The sequence below is a fragment of the Podarcis melisellensis genome, assembly GCF_964234715.1.
Source record: "Podarcis melisellensis genome assembly, chromosome: W".
NCBI classification, from domain to species: Eukaryota; Metazoa; Chordata; class Lepidosauria; order Squamata; family Lacertidae; genus Podarcis; species Podarcis melisellensis.
In genome coordinates, this window is record NC_138535.1 from 33,112,653 (window position 1) to 33,127,967 (window position 15,315).

The window sequence follows — 15,315 nt, forward strand, 5'->3', positions numbered from 1 at the left end:
TGGGAGAGACCCCAGCTGACTGGCAACCGTTTTGTAAGTCCGATTCAGGCTGTTGATTACCATGAAGCAAAACACTTCCTCCTGCAGACGGAAATTGCGTTCCACCATCTGTTGACGCAGAAATTTCATTTCCGTCAGGTGCGCTTGAACATCTCCATCAGGCGCAAGCCTCAGGTTGGTCAGCTTCTCAAAATACAGCAACGCTGAAGAACCTGCATCTCTCTGATGTGTCCTTCTCAGCGTGTCCCAAACATCTTTCGCGTGGTCTAAATCTTGTATGTGGATCAGCTGCGAATCTGACACGCACAGAATTATAGCAGTTCTGGCCTTCACATCCTGTGACTCCCAAGCACGCGTTGGTGCTGCTGGGATGGGGTTCTCAATCACTTCAAACAGTCTCTGATTCTGCAGCAGGGCCTTCATCTTAATAGTCCAAGATGCATAATTGTCACTGGTCAGAAGGGGCAGAGAAGGCAAACTGCCCTTCTTTGCATCCATCTTGAGTCCTTGCATTGACTCTCAAACACAAGCCTCTAAAATCCAATAGCTGGCTTGTTTACACTCTGTGCCACCTGGCAGCTCTGAACGCTAGCTGCTTTGGAAAGTCCCTTTCCAACAGTTCGTTTTGGGCCTAAGTCATAACAAAACCTTGTTTTTGCCTCTCCGAGGCAAAAGCCTGACTTGTCCAGCCCTCTCGTGAAACTGGCCTTCGTTGCTAAGCAACAGCATTCCTTTTCCTTGAACAGGAAACCACAGGAATGTTTGGAATGCAGAGCTATTGTCTCTCGGAGCTGTTTTTCCCAAACGTTTCTCCCTCAAAGCAGAGAATGAATCAATCTGCATTCACACTTCTAAGCCCGAAAATCTCATACCTGGGCTCCGTTGCTTGGCTTTCAGATTCTTCTGGTCAGCGTCTGGCTGCAGAGAATCAGCCTTCTCACCTCAGGCTTCCATGGAGGCCATTTCTTCTGCAGAGGTCGATGAAAACAGCAACCATCCTCTGCTACCACTGTTAGAATTCAAGCCCAGTCAGAGGTATGTGCCTATCTGTTCAGGCACCGGCTGAATTCCTTAGACCTCCCTCCGGCGACTCCCGGCTGGATAAAACATACGAGGTCCGTTCCGGCGATTTTCCTCAGGCTGTGAGGAAAACACACCAACTGCTTCTCCTCCTTCTCCTCCTCCCTGCATATCCCCAGGGAGGGGAATCAGACACAGACAGAAACGTATCTACATGTCTTTATTTGTGTCTTTTAGCAGTCATACAGTAAAGATGTCTGCTCTCTTCAACAAACAGAGAGAAACTCAAACCTCAAAACTCCACCCATGTACATCCTGTACAGGTCATATGACAAACCCACTGAGCTAACATCCGGTGCTCAGTACAGAATGGACTGCCCCTTTGTTCCCATGGCAACAGTCACAAACTTCCTGTTTGGCTTTCCAGCCACAAGCAGCAGACTTGGCTGCTATAGCCTTTGCTTGCTGCAGCATTGGTGCTTTAGAATAACAGAAAACAGATCCAAGCAGCGCATAAAGGGGTTTTCTGCCGTCCCAGCACAAAAAGTGCAGGGAGGTGGAAGAACTTCAGCGCAGAAAAGATCGCACACCCGACCGTGAGACGCCCCTGAGACCCGAATGAGAAAGCACCAGGCTGCTCCAAACTAAAACTGCAAAATCAAGAGTACTCCTGAAGGAACAAGGTAATAATGCTGGCTTAAATTAAAATAAAAGGAGTACGGACTAACTTAATATTATAAAGGACAGTAAAGCTAATGGAGAGAGGAGCTTCAGCGTTCTGAGACTTATCAAGTTGTGGAAAATAAGCCTTGTAAAGAGGCAGAAAATAAAAACTGAGACATACTGAGTACCTGCTTCTACAGGGGGACGCTCTGTTGAGAGAGACAAGGAGCTGAAATAGCAAGCAGCAGCAGCAGCAGCAGCGGTGACAACAAAGCAGCGGCCATTAAGAAGGAGATCAGCGTAAAACAAAGGGGTGAGTGGAAAAGAAAAAGGAGGGGGAGAAACGTGGAGGATACAGTGGAAAAAGAGAAGGAATAGAAAAGATTTGAAGACCAGGCAGCGGTGGGAAGATAAAGATTAAGATAAAGAAGTGAAAGGGAAGAGGAAGAGGAAGAGATATACAAAGGGAGAGAAAGAAGGAGGAAAAGACTGGAATAGGGAAGAAAGCAGCTGGCGAAAATGGCGCTGGGAGGGGAAGAGTGAGTCATCGCCCTCAGAAGGGAAAAAGCCGGAAGAAGAATAGTGGCGGAAACCGTCACTGCAACAAAGAGAGGCTAGAGAAACAAAACAAGAAGGACCACCTCACAAGTAAATTGGAAAATTGCGCCACCTAGTGGCGGAAAATAAACTTACTCCCATAATTTAAAAAACGCTGCTAAGACACAGGCTTGAAGTACAACCATAAAGAAAACTAGCTATACACGAAAGGACATTTGAAATACCAAGTTCAGCTTCTGGAAAATAAGTTCTTAAGACGGATGTTAAGTACTTCGAAGGATTTTTTCTCTGATCATTGCCAAAGTAATTTAAAATTGCCAAAGTAATTAAAAAGACTTAACTATCTTTTAAAAAAAACTTGGACTTTTTTTTTTTAAATTAAATATTTGAGATGAACTGATAACAACATAGGGTAAAACCACCGGAATCTTAACTGACTTTCAATCCCATCAGGCAAAAGGACCAAATTATAGACTATAAACAGAGCATTTTCAAAGTTTAGGAATATATATATTCTTGGTTTGAAATAAAGACATCTAGATCAGAACCAAAAGGAAGAATGACAAATATGGGTTCTAAAAAATACCAAACTACACTGACATCTGGGTCAGGTCTACAAGTGAGAAGACAATCAACAGCTGAAACAGACCCCAATGCTGACATAAAAGACCCTATAATGGGGATGGAAAAGAGCCTAAATGATAAGTTGGACATACTAACTGGCAACATCCAACAAAACTCAAAGCTAATAATAGACCTAACAACACAAATAAGTGACCTCTCACTTAAAAACAAAGAACTGGATAAATCTGTACAAGAACTTAAGAGTAAATCTACCAAACAAGAGGAAATGACGAAGAAATTGCAGATGGAAAATAAGGACATTAAAAAATCACAAGACTCAACGAAGGAAGAAATAAACGACCTAAAGAGAGCCCATGAAGAGCTGCTAGATGATATATCATTGATGGAGATGCGTCAGAAGGAGATGGTCCTTCGCTTCCGAGGCGTCCCACAAACTCATGATGAACAAATTCAAGAGAAACTATCACAGGAGATTGCAAACTGGTTGGGAGTAGAGGTAGAAGAGATGCTATTGGATATTGATAAAATTTTCAGGATCAAATCAGAAAGATCGGACACTTATAAAGGGCCAGGAGATTGCTTAATTTTTTTCAACTCAAGACTTTTAAAGGACAAAATATTACATCAAAAAGGACAAGTGAAGTTAGTAATAGATGATAGGCCTATCAAAATATTTAAGGAAATTCCAAAAAGAATTCTGAAGAAAAGGCAGAATTATAAGACAGTAACAGAAGCACTCAAGAAGAATTCGATTAGATTCCGGTGGGAATTTCCCGAGGGTATCACCTTCACATATAAGGACAGAAGAAAAACTTTTAAATCAGTAGATGAGCTGGGAAAATTCTGGAGGAAGTACAAAAAAGAATTAACTGGAGAGCCAACATTGGAGCGAGAGGAAACAACGCAGACAACCACAAGAAGCATAGAGAGACAAGCGCGTATTAAGGGGGGGGGGAGTGGAAGAAGCAGATTATCAAAATCCTAAAATTTCTGAGTTTTTTCTCTTTTTTTCTTTTCTTTTTTTTACTTACCCAACGAAACTACTGTAGATAATAAATAAAAATTAATGAATCTAAAAATTATATCTTGGAATGTTAACGGTCTAAATGATAAGAGGAAGAGAAATAAAATAGAACATGTATTGAGGAAAGAACAATGGGATATTATATGCTTGCAGGAGACCCATGTGACTAGAAACCATAGAAGGGTTTTAGAAAATAAGAGATTGGGTCAAGAATTTATATCCTCAGATGTAAAAACGAAAAGGGGAATTGTGATCTATGTGAACCCTAAACTAGACGCAAAAAAAATCTTCAAGGATGATGAGGGTAGAATACTAGGGGTAAAAATAACAAAAGGTAAAGAACATTTAATTATAGTAGGAGTTTATGCACCGAATGGTAACAAAACAGAATTTTTCAGAAAAGTAGAAGCTAATTTACTGGAATTTATAGAAGAGGGAATGATTTTGACGGGAGACCTAAATGGTGTCACATCAATAGAATTGTCACATCAATAGACAGAGAGAGAAAGAAAATCCAAAAAAGGCAGACTCCCAGACACCTTCTTTCAGATGGTAGAAAACTTAAATTTGATTGATACATGGAGATATAAAAACCCAGGAGAAAGACAGTATACACATTTCTCGGAAGTTAAAAAATCAGCCGGCAGAATTGACAGCATATGGGTATCAAATAACTTAACAACTAAAATTAAAAAAGCAGAAATACAGACCAAAATTATTACAGATCACAACCCAGTCACATTAGAATTAAAGGAACACAAGAAAACTAATACAAGATGGAGACTTGATGAAAGATTATTAAATGACGAAAAGATTGTGAAAAAAGCGCAAGAACTATTGAAAGAATTTTTTGAATTAAATAAAGAACAGGATACAGACTTCAGGACAATATGGGATGCAAGTAAAGCTTTCATAAGAGGCTTTTACATACAACAAAGTGCAATAAGGAAAAGAAACAGAGAGCAAAAACTGGAACAAATAAGGAAGGAAATAGGAATAAATGAAAAATTATTAGCAAAACAACCAAAAAATGAATTAATAAACCAAAAACTAAAAATATTACAAACTCAGGCTTCAGCAATATTAAATAGTGAAATTGAGGACAATATTAAATGGATGAAACAAAGGTCGTTCGAATTTGCAAATAAACCCGGAAAGAGGCTAGCCTGGCAACTGAAAAAGAGACAAAAGGAAAAACTGATTGATAAAATAGTGGAAGAGGGGAGAACTTTAGATAACCCTGAGGAAATTAAAAAGTGTTTTACAAAATATTATAACAAGCTATATGAAGCAGGAAATGAGACAGAGGTTGAAATAAGAGAGTATTTATGTGGAAAGGATATACCTAAAATTAAGAAAGAAAAGATTCAAGAGCTAAACTCCCCAATAACCACGACAGAGCTTCATCAAGCGATAATTAAGATGAAACTGGGAAAATCCCCAGGCCCAGATGGTCTTACCGCAATACATTACAAAAAATTAGAGGAACCATTATTATCACCTATGAAGACACTCTTAAATAAAATATTAGAAGACGGGAAGATTCCCAACACCTGGAAACAGGCGCACATAGTAGTAATCCCAAAACAAGGACGAAATAAAGAGTTTATAACCAATTATAGACCAATATCATTACTAAATAATGATTACAAGATCTATGCACAAATATTGGCAACAAGATTAAAGACAGTTTTGCAGGATTGTATAAATAAAGAGCAGGCAGGGTTCTTGCCGGGCAGGAAAATGAGTGACAATATAAGAACAGTGATTGATATGATCAAGTATTTAGACATGAAACCAAGTAAGAAGGTAGCCTTTGTTTTTGTGGACGCGGAAAAGGCGTTTGACAAAGTATCATGGAAATTTCTAAAAATATTATTAGACCAGATGGACATGGGAGACCAAATCACAAGAGGGTTAAAAGCAATTTATGAACAACAAGAAGCAAATATAATAATAAATAATGACACGACTGATTATTTTAAAATACAGAAGGGCACCAGGCAAGGGTGCCCACTTTCACCTTTGTTATTCATTTTGGTTTTGGAAATATTAAATCAAGAAATCAGATTGGATCAAGAAATAAATGGAATATCCCTAGGAGAGAAAATATACAAAATAAGGGCATTTGCAGATGATTTAGTTTTAATGGTGGAAAATCCAAAGGAAAGCATAGCAAAGGCTCTAGAAAAAATGGAAAACTTTGGATGGGTATCAGGTTTTGCCTTGAATAAAGAAAAAACGAAACTAATGGTAAAAAACATGGGAGATCAAGAGAAAAAGGAACTGGTAGAAAAATTTGGATTACAAATTGTAAAAAAAGTGAAATATTCAGGTATACAAATAACAATGAAAAATATAAATTTGTTTGAAGATAATTATAAAAAAAATTGGGAAGTAACAAAAAGAGAAATGGAAACTTGGACAATATTGAAATTAACACTCTGGGGTAGAATTTCGGCTATTAAAATGAATATCTTACCAAAACTTCTGTTCCTTTTTCAAATGATTCCCATAATAGGTAAAGATGATTGTTTTAAAAAATGGAAAATGGACCTAACAAAGTTTATATGGCAAGGCAAAAAGCCACGGATCAAACATGGAACTGTTGGAATCAAGCCTTGTCAGAGGAATGTGCCACTCTTCAGGCACCCGGCTGATTTCCTTGTTGACCTCCCCGTCTGCGACTCCCGGCAGGAAACAGGCGAGGTCTCTAATCGGCGATCCTTCTCAAACGTGAGAAGAACACACCACTCCTTCACTCTCCTCCCTGCTATCCCCAGGGAGGGGAAAGAGACAGACAGAAATGTATTTACATGCCTTTATTTCTGTCTTTTGCAGCAGTACAGAGAAACATGTCTGCGCTCTCTTAACATCAACAGCAGAGAGAGATTAGACTCCACCCATGTACTTCCAGTACAGGTCAGATGACACACTGAGCTAACATCCGGTGCTCAGTACAGTGAATGGACTGCCCCTGTCTTCCCATGGTAACAGTCACAAACATCAACATCCTGTTTGGCTTTCCAGCCAGCTGCTGAAGCTGCTGCTCGCTGCTGCATTGCTCCTTTTTGGTAACAGGAACAACAGATATGGTTGGCATGCCTATCTAATTTATAACAAAGTGGCAGTCCATAAAGAATTTCTAAGCCACGTAATTAGAAATGCATTATACAAGGTCTGGGTGAGACATAGAAGGTTGTTAGAACCAAAAACCCCATGGTGGGTCTCACCGCTAGAAGTAATATCGGTTAAAAAGAAAAATACTATAGGAAGAATGGCAACTTACCAGCAGCTCCTAAAGGAAGAACAGGGCCAATTAAAACTGAGACCATACGATGAGGTGACCCAATACTGTACCACATGGTTACAATATCACCAAATTGCACAAATATTCAACCAGGATAAAGTAATAGGATTTGAAAAAGAAGAATCAAAATTACAAAAAGTATTATTACAAAACTCAAAAAAATATATATCCAAAATGTATAATTTATTATTAGAATGGGAATTAAAGGATGAAGAAGTAAAAGAAGTTATGATCAAATGGGTATGTGATATAGGATATGTAATTCGGCTGGACCAATGGGAGAAATTATGGAAATATGACATTAAATTCACGGCATGTTATACAATAAGAGAAAATTTTATGAAAATGGTGTACCAATGGTACTTAACTCCAGTAAAATTGGCTAAAATTCACAAATTAAAATCGAATACCTGTTGGAGATGTAAAAAAGAAATAGGAACAATGTTTCACATGTGGTGGGAATGCCGACCTATTAAACAATTCTGGAATGAAATCTATGAAGAACTCAAAAAGATGTTTAAAATATCTTTTAGTAAAAAACCGGAGGCATTCCTTTTAGGTTTAATTACAAATGATATCCCCGAAAATCAAAGGAAAGTATTCCTTTATGCAACAACAGCTGCCAGGATGCTTATAGCTAAAAACTGGAAAGGCAGAAAAATTCCATCAGTGAAAGATCCGCAAATTAAATTTTGTGAATACATAAATCTGACAAGACTCACAGCTTACATAAGGGGACAATTGGACCAGAAATTATTAAAAGAATGGGGTTGTGCTAAAGAGTATATGAAAAAACATTGTTCTGGAGTTAGTATATTGGTATGTAATGAATGATGCTTTACAGGGTTAAAGAATAAGAAAACCTTCCCCCCGGGACCAGCACAATAGCAACACTAGAAACATTATAAACCTATTAGCGTATTTAGACTTAAGAATAGAAAAGAAGGCAGTCTTAATGGCTATAGATGCAGAAAAAGCTTTCGACAGGGTATCCTGGAAATTTATGAAAGGTCTATTACACCATATGGATTTTGGTGTACAGTATATAAAAGGGACTGAAGCAATATAATCAAAACAAAAAGCTAAAATCATAATGGAAATTTATCACAGGAGTGTGAAATCAGTAAAGGGGTCAGACAAGGTTGCCCACTATCCCCCTTAATTTTCATATTAACATTGGAAGTTTTAGGTAAACAAATTAGGGAAGAAAAAGAAATAAAAGGGATTATGCAGGCAAATAGAAGTTACAAAATGAGGGCATTTGCTGACGATTTAATTATAACTACGGAGCAACCAAAACAGAGTTTAAGAAAGACGTTGGAAATAATATATGGCTACGGTAAAGTTGCGGGGTTCAAAATGAATTTAAACAAGACAAAACTATTAGTTAAAAATATGTTGCCAGATGAAAAAGCAGAATTAGAACAAATAATACGTATTAAAATCTACCCCCAAATCAAGTATTTAGGATTATGGATAACACCAAAGAATATTAACTTATATGAAGATAATTATACCAATTTTTGGAAAGATATCAAAAGACAGTTGGAGACATGGACAAGGTTAAATTTATCATTCCTGGGCCGTATTTCGGTAATTAAAATGATAGTTTTACCGAAGCTACTCTTTCTATTCCAAACGATTCCAATTACAGGAAAGACCAGCAGTATCAACAAGTGGCAAAAAGAAATTTCTAAATTTTTGTGGAAGGGTAAAAGACCAAGAGTAAAGCATAAGATATTAATAGATACTGTAGAAAGAGGTGGCCACAGGTTACCGGATTTGAAGCTATATTACGAAGCCTCATGTCTTCTCTGGTTGAAAGATTGGTATTTATTAAAAAAATGGGATATTTTAGATCTAGAAGGTCATGACACCCTATCTTAATTATGGGAAAATAAAGACGCATAGGAGTTTTTCAAATCATATAATAAGAAATGCTATATATAAGGTATAGGGAAAATACAAAAGATATTTGGAACAGAAAACCCCAAGATGGAACTCTCCACTAGAAGCAATCGCTGTTAAAAAAAGGAACAACATCAAAGAGAACTGGATAACGTATAACACAATATTAAGGGGGGAGGAGGAGGGTCAACTAATATTGATAAGTTATGAGAAAATAAAAGATCACTTTTCTAGTTGGCTAGATTACTTCCAGGTGAATGAAGTGTTCAGACACGATAAGCAGATAGGTTTTGAAAAGGAGCCTTCAAGATTTGAAAGAGAACTACTGAATAGTAAAACCAAAATAATCGCAAAAATCTATAGACTTCTTTTAGACTACGAAGTAATGGATGAGGAGGTTAAGGCTTCAATGATAAAGTGGGCCCAAGATGTGGGCCGTCCAATTATGCTAAAAGATGGGGAAAACTGATGGAATGGAAATTTGAAATTTACAGCCAGTTATAATATAAGAGAGAACATGATGAAAATGGCTCGTAGGTGGTACCTCACTCCTTCCAGATGATCAAGAATGTATAAAAATTTGGCGAATGCTTGTTGGAGATGTGGAGGAAATGACGGTGACATGAGCCACATGTTGTGGACATGTGAAAAGATTAAGATTTGGGGGGGGGAATATACGATGAATTAAAAAAGATGATGGGGATAACTTTTATGAAAAAAACGGAGGCATTTCTATAAAGTATTTTAGATAAAGAGATCCCAAAAAATCTAAGAGAGGATTATTGTTTTGTGTACATTCCATTGTAAGAATGGAAACAGAGCCAGAGCCACAGCCACAGCCTAAGTCTGAAACAGTCCTTGATAGAGTGCCAGAGCCAGAGCCAGAGCGAGACCCTGATTCAGAACCAGAGCAACAGCCATAGCCACAGCCTGAGTCTGAAACAGCCCTTGATAGAGAGCCAGAATCAGAGAATCAGAATCAGAGTCAGAACCAGGTCTTCGGTAAAGACATGGTCTGGTCTTAGCGCAACTGCTCCTCCCACCCGCGATAACAGAGATTGGGTGTTCCAATACATCCCCCCGTAGGGAACCTGCCCCAGCCATTCTGTTGGCTGAGGCCCCCTCCCAGGCAGCCCTGACCCTTTCCCCTTAAAAAGCAAAATACAAATTATACAATAACCTAAAAAAAAATAGTAAAAGAAAAAGAAAGCAAGAAACAATTATGCTAAACTTAAAATAATCCCCGCCCCAACTAAACATTTGTCCCTGTGGAGTTTGGAACAGACAGGGTTAAAACTCCGTGGTGTCCTGTATCTGGGAGGAGCTTGACGAAGAGAAGTGCGTCACAGTCTGTGAGCAGACTTGCTTTCGCTTCTGCCTGAGAGACACAGCTCAGCTCCGAGGCTGCAGGCTGTGTGTGCTTTTGGCACAGAGAAATGCCGGAAAGCTCTGATGGAAAGAGACTGATTTATGGCTTGTAAATAAACGCTACTAGAGATAAGAACCGAACTGTCTCTGGACTTGATTTATCCCTTTTTCTCACACGGACGCAGGACCGCTGCTACTCTGCTATCCTGCTAGGCCAGCTTCGGAGACACAGAGGCTGCGCAGGGAAGCCTGGCTGGACGCAGGATTTATATTCACACGAACAGGTTATGGAAGTTCCGTGTTTCCTGACAAGTGTGAGAAGGGAGGAAGACTGCCAGCTTTGAGTTGCTGTGATCTCCTGCCAGGAAGGGCAGTGGGAGATGCTGGTGATCGGAGCCAAGAGCCAAGAGAGACGGCTGCTTCGGAGGTCCAGCTTGCTGGCAGAGTTAGTACGCTTTAAGCCCTGGTGGGTGGAAGATGGCTGCTCAGGCACAGCAGGGCCATGAGAGTTTCAATATCCCCCTCGAAAGATTAAATGGGGCCAATTGGGAGGCCTGGTCAAGAAGAGCCAGGGGGTGGTTTGTGGCCACAGGGCTCTGGAGTCCAGTCCAGAAGGAGCCGGCCCCACCCACGCTAGCTACTGCTCTGCTGAAGGAGAGAGAGCAGAGGCAGCTTTGCATGTTGCAAGCATCTCTGGACGCTTTGCTGTTGCCTCATCTGGAGTGCATTAAATTGGCCCAGGCTGCCTGGCAGGCGCTGAGGAGTCTGTGTGAAAGCTCAGCGGGAGCCAGACCAGAAGGGGATGGAAGCCCAGGAGGGGCTGAAGGATGCCCAGAAAGCCCAGTGGGGGCTGGCACTATGTTGGGAAGCTGTTGCAATGCTTCAACACGTCTGTGTGATGGACTGTGTACAGGAGAAAGGCTGAGAGCTGAAAAGAGGAAAGCAGTGGCAAGCTGTTCCTCAGGCAACAGTGCACCCAAGAGTGGGGGTGCAGGCCGATCCAAGAGCTCTGAGAAAGCGAAAGTCTCCGAAAGTTGTTTGTGCTTTGCTGCGACCTCCAACAGCGCTGGGAAGCATCCACTTGAAGCCCAGGCTGCCAAGGACACCAGCTGGAGTGGAATGTCAACAAAGCAGTTTCCCAAGGCCAGTTCTCAGCAGCGACGTGGGAAAGCGGCAGGCCAGGAGAAAAACAAAGACAAGGCATCTTATCACCTCACAGCTGCGACGGCGTCTCTGGGAAAAGGCAAAAGCCTTGGTCGGGGGGAGGCTGTGTCCATGGCAACCGGTGGGGGTGCGAGCAACGCCATGGCAGCTTTGGAAAACAGCCAGAGAGACACTTTATCTCTTATTATCGACTCTGGAGCTTCTCACAGTCTAGTGCCATCTAGAGAGTTCCTGAGGAACTGCAAGACAGTTAAAACTGAACGCTATGTCAAATTAGCAGATGGGTCTCAGAGACCATTGACTGAATCTGGGTTTTTATATTGTTCTTTCTTGGATCATTGGGTGCAGGCTTTTGTGGTCCCAGAGCTTGCACACTCTCTTTTAAGTGTGCCAGCACTAAATGATGATGGGTTCGATGTTCTGTTCTCTAACAATTTGTGCTCCTTTTACAGGGATGGGAAGAAGGTCTACAGTGTTGAGCGAAAAGACAGGCTCTTTCTGGTGCAAATGCCTGTTGAAAATGGGACTGGTGGAAAATGGGGCTAGTGGAGAGTCCATTGAAGATGCCCATGTGCAGTGTGCAAACGTCCCACCACACAATTATTGTATACACATGTGGCACCGAAATTTTGGGCACGCTGGGTGGTCGCTTGTGCGAAAAGCTGCAGAAAACACCATTGGTTGTAGGTTCAAGGCTTGTGACAAATACCTAGATTGTCAAGCCTGTAAGCAGTCGAAGGTCACAACATGCACATATCCCAGGTCAGAGAGGAGAACCAGCAAACACTTTAAACTTGTGCGTGCAGATTTGTCAGGTCCCATGCCAACACCTTCTTTAGCTGGGTCAAAATGGATTCTGGTTCTGATTGACGATTTTTCAAAATTTTCTTGGGTTTTTGCGCTTAAATGTAAGTCAGAAGCAGCTGCGCTGATCAGGGATTGGATCACAGCGATAGAGCTGCAGTTCACTACCAGGGTGATTTCCTTTCAATCTGATCGGGGGGGGGGGGGAGTTCACAGGTTCTGCGCTGCAATCGTTTTTCAGGCAGAAGGGCATCAGTCATCGACTGACGACCCCCCACTCTCCGCAACAGAATGGGGTTGCAGAGAGAAAGTTTCTCACACTACAGGAATCTGCAAACGCTATGCTGGCAGATTCGGGTTTACCACAGCGCTTTTGGGCTGAGAGTTATAAGACAGTATGTTTTTTGCAAAACGGGGTGTACAATTCCAGTGTAGGCAACACACCGTATTTCTTGTTGCATCAGAAGAAGCCGAAAGTACACAACTTTCATGTCTTTGGTTCTCAGGCTTGGGTTCTCATTCCAAAGGCCATGCGCAGAAAGGGTGAGCCAAGGTCCAGGAAGATGATCTTTGTAGGCTATGAGCCGGGTTCAAAGGCGTGGCATTTTGCATACCCTACTGGCAACCAGTCTAAGCTGCTTATTAGTGGCAGTGCTGAGTTTTGTGAGCAGAGTGGGTGGAAACGTCTTCATGGGAACCCGGATGTTCTGTTAGACTCAGGTGAGGAAGAGGAGGAGGACGGGGCTGAACCTGTTGCTGAGATGCACGGTCCACAGCCACAGAGTCCAGAGCAGGGATCTCCAAGGGGGAGGCTCCGTATCGCTCCAAAAGGGAGTCCCAGGACCCCTCCACAGGTTTCTGTCAAGTCTGAGCTAAGGAGTGAACCATCCTCGCCAGCAGAACCAGCTGTACGCCCGAAACGGCGCAGCAAGTCAGAGGGGGATGTTTCAGACAAAGAGGATAGTAGGGCTGATCCAGGTGAATCAGGCGCAGTTCCAGAATTCACGCTGAGGAGGTCAGCAAGATCAACCAAGGGAAAGCCACCTGAAAGGTATGAAGCCACTAGAGTCTGGGTTGGTGTGGCTAGATGTGAACCTGAATCCTTTGAGGATGTTCAAAAGTTGCCTCAGGAAGAAGCCAGCAAATGGCGTGAGGCGATGCAGAAGGAGATGAACTCAATGGAGTCTCTTGGTGTGTTCTCACTCACTCAGCTGCCGGCTAACCAGAGAGCTGTTAGTTGCAGGTGGGTTTACCGTTTGAAACCCACAGAAGCGGGAGAACCACAGTATAAAGTGAGATTAGTGGCCCGAGGATTCACACAGAAAAAGGGTGTCCACTTCACGGAGGTGTATTCGCCAACGTCACGAGCGGAGACTCTAAGAACGCTTTTGGCGATAGCAGCACAGAGAGGTTGGAAGGTGAACCATTTTGATGTAGATGTCGCCTACCTGAACTCAGATCTCAAGGAGGAGTTGTACATGCTTCCTCCTCCAGGGTTTGAAGTCAGTGAGCCAGGCATCGTGTGGCGGTTGCACAAATCCATCTATGGATTACGCCAATCTGCCAGGAATTGGAATATGTGCCTACATGAAGCCTTAGAAGAGCTAGGTTTTAAGAGATCTCTTGCAGACAGTTGTCTTTACATTAGAGGTTCAGGCGTAAAACAGCAAGTGGTGCAGGTGTTTGTTGATGATATCTTAGTCATGACACAGACAGGTGAACAGGTGGAGAAGTTTGCTAAAGAGCTTGGAAAGCGGTTCAAGCTAAAGCAGCTTGGAGATGTCAAGTCCTATTTAGGCGTGCAGATCACAAAAGCAAGTGATGGAAGCTTCTTGCTTTGCCAGAAAGGTAAGATTGAACAGTTGCTTGAGAAGTTCAGAATGTCTGATTGTGCAGGTGCCAGATCACCCATGGAGACTGGATACGTGAAGGAGTGTCAGCAAGTAGAACGCGTGGTGTTCGAAAATACTGAACTCTTTCAGTCAGCTCTGGGTAGTCTGTTGTATCTGTCACAGTGGAGCAGGCCAGACATTGCATTTGCTGTCAATCTGCTCAGTAGAGAGGCTTCAAGTCCTAGTGTGCAGGTCTGGAACGGTATAAAGCGGGTGCTGCATTACCTGCAAGATACCAAAGATTTTTGTCTTAGGTTGCCAGCCCAAGGAGAAGTCAAACTGACTTGCTTTGTGGACGCAGATTAGGGTAACTCTGAGGACTGCAGATCAGTGTCAGGCCTAGTGGTGAAGTTTGGGGACTCAGTGATTGGGTGGAGGTCCCGGAAGCAAAATCTCATAGCGCTTTCGTCTACTGAAGCTGAGTTCAGTGCGCTATCAGATGCTTGCAGAGAGCTGGAGTTCTATGTGTGTTTGGTCGAGGAAATCTGTGGAGAGAATTGTCTGCCCGTTGTGGTGCATGAAGACAATCAACCGTGCCTTAAATTGGCTGAGACGGGGCAATTAAAGGTGAGGACCAAACATTTGGACATACGTTTTCAAAATGTGTGTCAGAGCGTTCGTGAGGGGCTAGTTGCTCTGAAATACTGTCCCTCAACAAAGAACCTCGCTGATGGTTTCACAAAACCATTAACCTTCCAGAAGCACGAGGAGTTCTGTGTATGGGGAAAGCATTGTTGGCTATTGTCCCCAGATGCAATACAAGAGGGGGTGTGGAGTTTGGAACAGACAGGGTTAAAACTCCGTGGTGTCCTGTATCTGGGAGGAGCTTGACGCAGAGAAGTGCGTCACAGTCTGTGAGCAGACTTGCTTTCGCTTCTGCCTGAGAGACACAGCTCAGCTCCGAGGCTGCAGGCTGTGTGTGCTTTTGGCACAGAGAAATGCCGGAAAGCTCTGATGGAAAGAGACTGATTTATGGCTTGTAAATAAACGCTACTAGAGATAAGAACCGAACTGTCTCT